This window comes from Elaeis guineensis, chromosome 2, assembly GCF_000442705.2.
Source record: "Elaeis guineensis isolate ETL-2024a chromosome 2, EG11, whole genome shotgun sequence".
Taxonomy (NCBI): domain Eukaryota; kingdom Viridiplantae; phylum Streptophyta; class Magnoliopsida; order Arecales; family Arecaceae; genus Elaeis; species Elaeis guineensis.
In genome coordinates, this window is record NC_025994.2 from 22,279,173 (window position 1) to 22,288,515 (window position 9,343).

The 9,343-nt window shown below is 36.4% G+C and overlaps 1 pseudogene; it reads right to left on the reverse strand.

Annotated features, from left to right (window-relative positions):
• Positions 1–2,627: 2,627 nt before the first annotated feature.
• LOC140855605 (uncharacterized) lies at positions 2,628–9,034 on the reverse strand (annotated as a pseudogene).
• Positions 9,035–9,343: the final 309 nt, after the last annotated feature.

The window sequence follows — 9,343 nt, forward strand, 5'->3', positions numbered from 1 at the left end:
CTACGTCTGTTTAAAATCCGGAACACCAGAAATCTAAAATTAATTTCTGCATCTGTTTTTGAAACCCGCATGAAACTCATCCTCGGAACCTAGAACTTTATCTTATGTAAAAACACATATGTATAAATATGTATAACTAAGTATCTTAATATAATTTACCTTGAGTTAGGCTTCTCTAACTCAGTTACATTAAAAAAAAAAAAAAAGAAAAAAAGAGTCGTCATACGCAGTTCCTAGGAGTGGAGTAGGAAAAGTGAAAAGGTCGTACGGGATAGGAGCTAGCTCCTGTGTGATTAGCCATAAGAAAAACCACTCAATCCGCCCCACTGTTTGCCTCTGTGCAGGAGTGATTTACAATAGAATGAATCTAGGGAAGCCAGCTTCCCATCATGAGGTGGAGGTTTTGTAACGAGTAGTATAGCAGATGGAACTGCGGATGAGAAAACTCCAAAGATGTTACATAAATTTTCCAAAGGAATTCTCACCGCCAGCCAATAATGCGGCCTATCGATGGTAACTCCAATGGGAGAGTTGCACATCAACTTATTTCCGTCGATTGTTATGTTACTTCAGCATTCTCCATTTTGGTACAAACTTCAGCATTCTCCTAGGAAAATTCAAAACTGACCATGGACGTAGTTGCAGTTTTAATGGAACTTTGACACTTGCACTTGGTGATTCTTAAAGATAAGGTGTCACACTGTAGTCTTTAGAGAGTAATACACGGTCGGCCTCTTCCGATATATCATATATGGTAGGTGCAATGGGTGTGGAATAGCAATGGGAGGTAGTCCCAGAGAGGGACCAGGATTCCACGAGGAACCCTAAGAAACAGTTGAGATCGGTGCTACGTAGGGTATACAAGGATCCAGGAGCTAAATCCAAAATCAAACTAATCTAAATCAGTTTCTTAAAAATTGAAATTAAAACCAAACTGACAATATACAAAAACCATTTGAAACGACTTAAAGATTATGGTTTGATTCAATTTATCGAATTGATATTCGATTTTATATATAAAAATATAAAAATGAAAAAATAAAATTTTATATATAAAGATATATGGATCGGATCATATCAATTTTCTGAAAACTCAAGGCGAAACCAAATCGAATTTTTTCAGATCAAGACTTTATCAAACCGAAATCAAATCGATTTTTTTAAAAAAAAAAAGATATCAACCAGATTGAAAAGACCAGTTCAGATTGGATCAACGATTAGGCCAGTTTTCTGCATATCCCTATATGCAGTTCATTCATGGTTGTAGACTTCAACATTACCTTAGTCATGAAATCCAATCATGACTCATATAAACATAATCTACTAGATTACTGATGAGAAATGCAAAACAAAAATTTAAATTATTGAATATGATTTGTAAGGTGTAATGTGTTTATATCCAAAAGTAAAAACTTCATGCTTGTACATCAAACCATCCCCAGTTATTTAGTAAGACCATCTAGTGTTTTAACCCTTGGAAGATTTAGTGCATAGTAACAGAGTCTTCAGAGCATATGATATTTAGTTTAAAAAAGTTTTAAATCTTATAGAATGCATTTAACGGTTTAAGTTTTAATTTAGAAAATATTGTCAAAGAATTTGATAATGAATGTGCAGTCCTCTCTTTACATTTTGTGTCCACGTTTACATGGTCTAAAATCTAAACGGTACCATCAAAGCTTATCTAGGGTGGATCTGAGTCATGCCACGTCATTGACAACATGGACTGCAGCCAAAATTTGCCTGAATCCAACTCTAAACAGTAATGCGCTCGTGAGGAGCTTGTTTATCTAGTTTGACAAATTATGGTAGAAATTGTCACCAAAAAGCCTTGACTAGGTCCTTCCAACCTAAAGATCATCCTCACCGTCACTGACATGCCTTCCCACCAACTAATCATCAGGACTCAAATCTCCATATCATTGTTAGCATTTGGACGTCAGGAAAAAGGATGAGAAGTTACAAGTTCTTCCATGATTATCTAACAGCAATAAACCACTATATCGGAACCGAGAAGTTACAAGTTCTTCCATGATTATCTAACAGCAATAAACCACTATATCGGAACCGAGGCTCTCTTCAGGTGGATCTCAATTTAGATCAGGGAATTCAAAGATGGTTACCAAGGCATGAACTGTGCTTCTCCGGCAGCCAGAACAAATATCCAGCTGCTTAACTACAAGAGTACCGTTGATCAATCTTTAAAACTTATTATTGTCTTTCATGTCACATGTTCCCGGAACATCTATATGCTTTAGCCTATCTGGGTATCGCCCCTAACTTAAAAAGAAATCCAGTGACAGAATTGTGATGTTGTCATACAAGCCTTCTGATATATTGAATTATCTTAGCTTCTTGAATAGAATGAATATTTCAGAAGAATAATTTGTTAGCTTATATTAATGCTTCAGTATTGGTCGAATCATTACCGAACCCAGATGAATCCTTCCATCGGCTGGATATTAGACCCATATGCCCTCTGTTAGCTATACGTAGAACATCAAAGAGGTTTATCAAAACACTGAAATAATCTCAAATGATCTTCTACTTGGTTGCCCAAATTATTATGCATTGTAAGAAAAAAGCAGCAAAATCTTTGATTACCTGGGATGAAGACATTTATAAGCTAAGACAAAACTCAAACTGCCTTGATTGAAGAATTCTTTTATCAACTCTCCACTGATTTCGTATCATTTTACAATCCAGAACAAAAATTCATTAGCAGGATCCAGCCATCCTGGACTGAAACAAATCTCAAGGCATCCGTCGACGGAACCGCATTCCTGAAGGCACTGTTGGGTGACAATGAAATTCTGGTGGTCTTGATGGATGGATCGAGCTCCTTGGATGAAAGTGAGAATCTGCATAAGGATCATTGAGATAATTTCCCGCATTGAAAGACCTTCCAGTCACATTCAGCAGATTGCCTGCATTGTAGATATGGCTGCCAAAGATCCCCTATTCGCTTCAGATGGCACTATGTTATTTCTATCACACAATTCCAGTTGTGTATTATAAAGATCACTGAAGGGTTCCTTTGAGGGATGGGATGCTGTATATGAATTCCATTATCAAAATAACTGACTTGCCTCGGATTTCTAGCTAATGAAGCGAGATTCCTTCCCATGGCAAGCTGCTTTGTCTTTCCATGACCATTAACGGGAGACTTGTCAATAGACATATTCTGTTTCTGTTTCTTGGTAGGATGACACCGCCCTTTCTTTCTTCTTTTCTTAGGAGGTGCTCTAGTTGTGGAGCAATTTTTCTGGCGCTTGGAACCTAATAATCAAAAAAACATTGAATACTTTCTGGACCAAGAACTCAGTTCTAACTTTGAAGACAAACAAAGTCACTCATTTGAAGACAAACATAGTAATTCATTTATCTGATGACAAATATATAGTACAAATTCCTCAAACCACAGCCAACTCCATGTTTTGTTCAGTTCGACTACAATGTTCTCTCATATATGTCCTTACGTGAAGCTAAAAAGTGATAAGCGCAATATTACCAAATATGCAGAGAGGTGCAACATAATCAGCATAAAAGAAATATGCCATCAGTGTAAATGGGCTGGACAGGGATTGGATCCAAGGCACGCACAATCTCAAACCAGATAAGATAATTGGGTTTCAATTCAGTTTCAGGTTTTCCTTACTTAGTTCCATTTGGGTTTGAACTTGTATTCAGATAATTAACAAACGTAAAATAAATTTTCAAAAACATTTTTTTTTGATATTTTTCTCCAAAAAATTTGTTGTAAATGCATAACAGGCTTATAATGGCTGAATTATCAACTTTATTGCTGCAATGGTCACATATGCAATATCAGTTTCCTTTAAATTTATATGGCAGAGGCAGGATCATTTATTTATTTACATGACACCTAAAAATAAACCAGCAACAATTACCTGCTTTTACTAATTCTAGTTTCTAATTATCTTCAATTTAATGGTGCAAATTTAAATCCAAAAGATAGTACTTACTATAAATAACATGATATAGAAGTGCATAGACATGTTTGAGAATATTATCACAAGAGCTGCTTAAGTACACCCCCCCCCCCCCCCACACACCTTTTTTTGTGTGTGAGAGAGAGAAATCTTAGTTTTTTTTAGATCAATCTATATGTAATAGCTCAGATTTAATCTTCTAATCAGATCCCACTTCCTACCACCAGTATGCATGATAGATACCAGTAGGAGGGTACCAGCTCAGAAGTAATTGACCAATAAAACAAAGGGTTATTGCTACAAGCCCGTGTGTCACCCCATGTGAATCGAAAATCACCACTGCCCCCGCCCCACAGGTCTTAGTCTTGATTCCATAACTACTGTGGAAACCCTCTCTCAATCACTAATAAAAGCTCTGATACTTAATAAAAAAATGGAAAAGGGAAAAAAATCATGCAACCTTAGTTCTCTCTCTCTCTCTCTCTCTCTCCCTAGATGGTTGTGTTAACTTGAGTCCCAAAGGAACTTCAAATAAGCAGACATAGATTATTAGATCATGCTGAACCAACACCTCAGACAGGAGAATTTTAAGTGTTAGCTAAACAGACATCGAGTGTTTGATGCTTCCACTGTCACATGCCTCCTAGGTCCATAACAATCGCATCTTGCAGATTCCAGTTTCCAAATGGGTTATTATTATTATGGGATATGGACATGGCAATACAAATATCATTCAATTCTAGGAGTGATTCTTTTTTCAAAAATAGCTCATTGGCATTTAAACATATTTCCAGCAGAACAGATTACCCAAGTGAATTTATAGCGATTCTCAAGATAGGACATACCTTTGTTTGCAGACATAGCCTTTACAATTGCTCTAGCATGCCTTGCTGCTGCTCCTCTTCTGTGCTTCTCTGCGAGAACCTTTGACCTCTCTGCTTCATTGCCCCAACGCTAAAATAGAGAAAATGTAACAAGACTGTTTAATATGACACATGCATTGCATGACAATTCAAGAGGTGCAAATTGCAGGTCCACCTGATGTTCATGTGAATGAAAGCTAGGAATTACATACTATTAGACCTGATGACTAATTCAGATCAATAGGGACGTAAGTTTTCAAGGGGTTCTTTTTACCATCAATTATGTATTCTTAGTGGCATTTCACAAACAGATTTGCAAGTTGGGATCCTCCTGATGATCGGACTGAGGTTCAGATTAAAAATATACCATATTCAAACATGAATGTCTGGAAATTGACACACAATTTCAAGATGAAGGTGGAACCATATTCTTTCATCACTCATCAATTTTTTTTCTTTTTCTAAAAGAAGTCCTTTTAATGCAAAAGATGGAAAGGTGGGTATGTGAAGAGAGGCCACAAAAATGCTTTCTTGTTTCACATGAGTTCCGAAAATGGATGGTTTACATACCAGCTTGGTGAAAATTTGGGTTTAGATAGTAGAATAGATGATTATACTAGATACTTGGTCTGTCTAACAACTAAATTTCTCACCTGGCGGAAAGTTTTCAGTCTGTAGAGGTTACGTCCCTTAACAAGCAAAGGAAATAAGGGTGGCAGTGCCTTCACACCTTTGCTCCACAACACTTCAACCTTCTCAATCACAGAAACAATGTTACATGATAAATACTAGTTTAAAGGTATATCCAATCACGATATGTGATCTTACAGTAAAAGTATGTTGCTGTTTGGCTGCACCATAACTTTCCTTTACAACACTTCCAGCAATTGTCCGGCTTCCTATAATACTTGCACCTCTTGTAACTTTGTCAAACCTATTTCAAAATTTGAAGTCATCTTAGTAGAAAGTTTATACAGTTGATATGGAAATTCCTAAAGGAAGAGTGTATCTTGAGAGAAATAGGAATCAAAAACCACACACTTCTCATAGACCCTCTGCTTGAACAAAATGACATCACCTTTGCAGACATCACCTGCGAGGAAATAAAGTTCCTTTAATCTGATCTCTGACTGACGAATTGTGTGTACTCAAAACCATGGGTGGCTAATTATTTTTACCTGTACAGTTGAAAACAAAGGATGACCTTGGATACAATTTTTCCCCATTTCCATCTTTTATCCTGAAAAATACACAATAAGCTTGCTAATGTAATCTGAAAACATTAAGGGAGAACCTTTATCAACCCATTTCGATCACTGACATAGTAATCAATGTTAATGTACAGTCTTTCGACCAATGGCCATTTTGCATCACATGTTACATGGTAATGACACTGAAAGTAAAGCAATAGCTGGTGCATACATACAGTTAAAAATAGCATGATAACTAGCATTTTAATATGGAATTTAAGATGCGAGAGAAGCTTTTCTGTGGATGAAAAATTATTTATGTATAAAGGAGGTTTTTCTAAAGTATCATTCATAATTTAAAGCAAGTATGAGTGATATTGGATAGATTAACTCAGCAGCCCGACCATTACCAAACACATCAAGGACATTCCTTGTAGCATTCAAGAGGTGACATCAGTTCAAGTGGACATATTACAGAAGTGATGAGAGAAACATATTGAATGTAAGTCAGCTACATTAACAACATTTTCAAATTTTGCAATGAAGACTGTATGAGAGAAAATTTGCTACTACTCAATCAGTAATAACACTTTGAACTGGATTAATTAGTTAGTATTTAGTTATCAATTATTTAAAAATAGGTAAAACGGGTACTTTCTCAACTTTATCTAAAAACTTGAAACCACCAAATCCGTATATTATAAATCTGATTCACAGGAAATACAAGATTATTCTTCATGAAACAGTAAAATATATTCTTCTGTAAACATGTGACAAGAAAATCAACTGCACAGTTTCTGACTAGCAGTTAATGTAAATAACATGAGTACCAGTTCTTCACCAAAATACAAACATCAATTTTGGAGCTAAGCAAGAAGAACTCTTAAACTTCTGGAAATGTAGTCATATTCTACAAGCAGCATCAGTGACTGACCTCCAGTGCTCCAGAATTCTTTCAATACATGTAGCTTTAGTCCCACTTAATCTAAGCCCATGCTTCCTCAAGTAAGCTTTGCACTCTTCCAGCTTAAGTATATCTAGACTTTTATTTCCTGCAAAACATCGAAATATCACAAAACATTCTACATGGCTTGACAAATTGAACATGAATTTCTTATTTACTTCTCTAAACACTTCCAAAACAATATAATTTGTACATCTTAAGGACTAGATGTGCACAACAGCACTTTGTCATGATACATATAAAATTGTTTGAACAACTGGATGTATGACAATAAAATGAAATTCACTTATTCCAGCAAACCAACACTTAAAATAATAGATGAAGTGATGCATGCATCATCCTCATCTGGAGTGTAAAATAGAAAAATAGTAGCCAATGGTTTTACAATTAAGAACACTGCTCCTATTTAGACAAGAAGAAAAGAGTACAGCCTTCAAAAAGATATAGCTACAAAATTGCTTCAAAGCAAGGACTAAGGTATCTTACCATCCTAGTATATATCGCATGGTCATAAGTCTCCATGTATCACACATACTGGTCCCTGCCATTGTGTGTCAGTCAAAAATGCACTAACATGAACCAATTTTCTTCATTATGAATCTTGGCACAAGACTGGGAACATGAGTAGAATGGCATGACACTTAATAGTAAGAGAAAGTAATCAGAAAAGGAGAGAAGAATAAAGAGGAACAGGAAAAGGCGGACAGAAGTGAGAGAGTAAGGAGAGAAAGTATGAGATCCCAGGAAATATGAGATTACCTTCCAGAATGGTATGTATTCCTTCCATGAAAACCTTGTTAACTATGAGATCACATGCATAGTTGTCCATGACACTGAAATCTCTCTCTTGGAGAGAGTGTCTCTAAGCTATAATCGTTTTGAAGAATGGTTTAAGAGGTTAAGTCAAATGTCAATGCCATCAAGTAGTACCCAAAAATACATCTCAATTTCCGATTCCATCAAAAAGCAGCTTCAGTTCCCTACCCCCATAGGAGCCCAAAAGACAAAATTCTAAAAATCCTTCTTATGTATTAGTAAAACTTATGATAACTAAGTTCACCTATTACCATTCAACTAAACTAAGTTCACCTATTACCATTCAACTAACTAACAGTCACGTTTAGCTTAGTATCCAGAGTATTGTCATTTAACTCCATCCCTGTCTTCTTCCTCCATGTATCCTAAATCATAAGAATCGTGCGTCATGAACGGTAGGATGGTAAAAGAATCATTCTTCAGCATCCATTTACGTATTCACCAAACTAGGAGACCTGTTGTCCGGATATAAAAGGACGAAAAGAGTTCTCCAACAAAAAAAATAAATAAATAAAGGAAGAAAAGACTGTTCAAAAGTGACCGCCCAAATCCAGATTAACCCCTACCATAAAAGAACTCAACCTTGCAAACATTATGCAACAGCAAAATAACAACAAAAAGATTTCTATATACAATAGAATTCGCGTGTGTACAAGAGAGAGAGAGAGAGAGATAGAGAGTAAAGAATATACTCCGGAGGAGATCGATGACTTTGTTGCAGAGTTCTTCGTCCGTAGGCTTTCCATCCATCGCATCGTCATCTTCTTCTTCCTCCTCCTCCTCTTCTTCTTCGTCATCATAATCAGCGTCGTCACCGTCTTCTTCCTCTTCCGTGGATCCGCCCACGTCCTCACTGTCGATGCAAGACCAGAATCAAATTCAGAGAAGGAAACCAACATTCCTTCTCCAAAACTTTGAGCGTACTCCTAGAAGCCTAACAAACGAAGAGAAATTCGAGATAACCTCAAGGATTCTTCTTCTCCTTCTTCAGATTCTTCATCCTCTTCTTCTTCCTCGGAATCATCTTCTTGTGCTTCGGATTCTTCTTCGGAAGAGGAGGAGGAGATGGAGATGATCGCGCGCTTCCCCTTCTTCGAAATCGGCATCCTTGTCAAAGAATGCGGAAGGATTTCAAGGAGGAGCCGAGCGAAGGAAAGGCCGAAAAGGGAAAATGGGGCGGAGGATCGGGAAAACCCAACCAACAAGAAGGGGACGAGGACGATGAGCGACCGGATGTCATTCTTTATTTAACCCTACTCTGAAAAAGGGGAAGAAAGAGGATTGGTGAAGGTGGGACCTCGGAAACAGAGGCAAATTCTTTGTCACCGTGGGGCGCACCACTGCGTCCAATTGACCGACGTGATCATTATTTTTTCAATATATATTTAATATTTATAAATTATTTTTAATTTAAAAATTTTATATAATAAAAATATTTTTATTTTTTAATAAAATTACAAAATTTTTTTATCTATATTATAGTATTCTACGATCAGAAAATCATAAATTTTATCCACGCGATGTCATAATATAATACAGAATATTATAATATACATA